Here is a 1922-nt window from a genome sequence, read left to right as displayed (position 1 = left end):
TGATGAAACACATGCAGTGATGCCAAATGTAGGATGATGACAGGCCAGTGGGTGGAAGGTCTTATGGCTCCAATGGCGGTCAGTGTAAGCATCTTAGCCCAGGCAGGGTCTCCACGTGGCTTCTCCGGCTCCAGAGGTCTGGCTGCATCAGCTTCTTTCCATGTGTCTTCTCCACAGGGATGTCTCACAGGGAGTGAGCATGTGTCCCACTTCCAGCAAGCTATTTATCTCCTTACTGCCTCCAAATGAGGTCATCAAGCTACTATCTGATTGACAGGCTAGATGCCACCCCTTCACTCTGAATCCTCAGATTGACACCAGATTACGTAACTATCACAAGAAGACCGAAGAAGGCACATTTGAATTGTGGTGCTGGAAAAGACTATTGAAAGTAACATGGGCTGCGAAAAGGACAAACAAGTCTCTTATGGAAGACTGCTCCTTATCGGTAAGGATGGGGAGACTTCATGTTGCATACGTTGGGCATGTTGTCAGGAGAGACCAGTCCCTGCAGAAAGACATCATGCTTGGTGCAGTAAAGGCGCAGTAGAAAACAGGAAAGTGTGCTCAATGCGATGAACTGATACAGTGGCTGTAACAATGGGCTCAGGCATAGGAACAATCCTGAGGATGCTGCAGGACTGGGCAGTGTTTCACTCTGCTGTGCGGAGGGTGGCTATGGGTCAGAACACACTCAATGGCACTTAACAACAACGGTCAATAAACTAATGGGAAAATTAATGGCAGTGAAAAGGAGAAAGACCCCTTGACAAGATGGATTGAGACCGTGGCTGCAACCATGGGTTCAAACATTTGTGACCATGGTGCGGGACTAGACAGTGCTTCATTCTGAACACACAAAGCCACTGTCCCAAAAAGAACTAGTGGACATTCTGGTGGACATAGGGTCGCTGTGAGTTGGAACAGACTTGAAGGTACCTAACAACAACCCTTATACCTGTGGTTATACATAATCCCCTTTGGAAACAGGTTTTCCTTGTTATGTTAATGAAGCAACATTATTGGAGGGTGTGTTTTAAATCCGGAAGCAAGCAAACAGAGATGGGGTCACCAAGTGACCAAGTTTTAACCTGAGATTTTAGTATGATTGTTCCTATATTATTCGATTGACCCCACAGGGCACACTAGGCATCTCTGAGAACCTAAGTCTTTATTGGAGTTGAAAGTCTGGTCTTTCTCCGGCAGAGTGGCTAGTGGCTACTGACTTTTCAGATCGCAGGTCGACTCTAAGCACGACGCCACCGTAGGACAGAGTAGACTGGTGAGGTTTGTGAGACTGTATATATATATGGGAACAAACAGCCTCATCTTTCTCTCTCAGAGGAGCCCCTGGATTTGAATTGCTGACCTTGAAGTTCATTACGCCACGAGGGGTAGGGGCAAAACCCTGGCTTATGCGGCCTTCATGAGGAAGGAGGAGAGTGTGGAAGCAGATAATCCTGGAAGCCTTGGCAAAAGGCTGCAAGAACGGCCGGGAGGGACAAGAGAAAAGGTTTTAGGGGGAGGTGGAATGAGATAGGGTGGAGAATATTACCGAACAAAGTGAAGGAAATTGATTGCATAGGTACTACTTGTTTTTTTTTAAAAATCAATGTTAAATGAAAGTGGGAGGGAAGTAGAGGACTGACTGGCAGACAGAAGCACAGTCGTGCCGGAGGGGTGGGTCCTGGATCCTAAATTTAGCTCCGCAAAGCGCCAGGACGAAGCTGCGCTCGCTGAATCTGACACCGCGGCTGGTTCCCCAGCGGTGGTGCTGGCTCGACCTCGGGCGGTGACAGGGAATGGCTGTCGCCTGGCCAGGCTTCGGAGCCCACCTGTCTCGGCGCGTTTCCCGAGGCTGACGGGTCGGCCTGGAGTGGCCTCGAGAGAGCTGCAGAAAAGAGGGTGCCTCGGGCGGAGGC

The sequence above is a fragment of the Echinops telfairi genome, unplaced genomic scaffold, assembly GCF_000313985.2.
Source record: "Echinops telfairi isolate 266 unplaced genomic scaffold, ASM31398v2 ScPeMD7_7469;HRSCAF=8507_0, whole genome shotgun sequence".
NCBI lineage: Eukaryota > Metazoa > Chordata > Mammalia > Afrosoricida > Tenrecidae > Echinops > Echinops telfairi.
The sequence above is the reverse complement of the archived record's forward strand: the minus strand, read 5'-3'. Positions refer to the sequence as shown.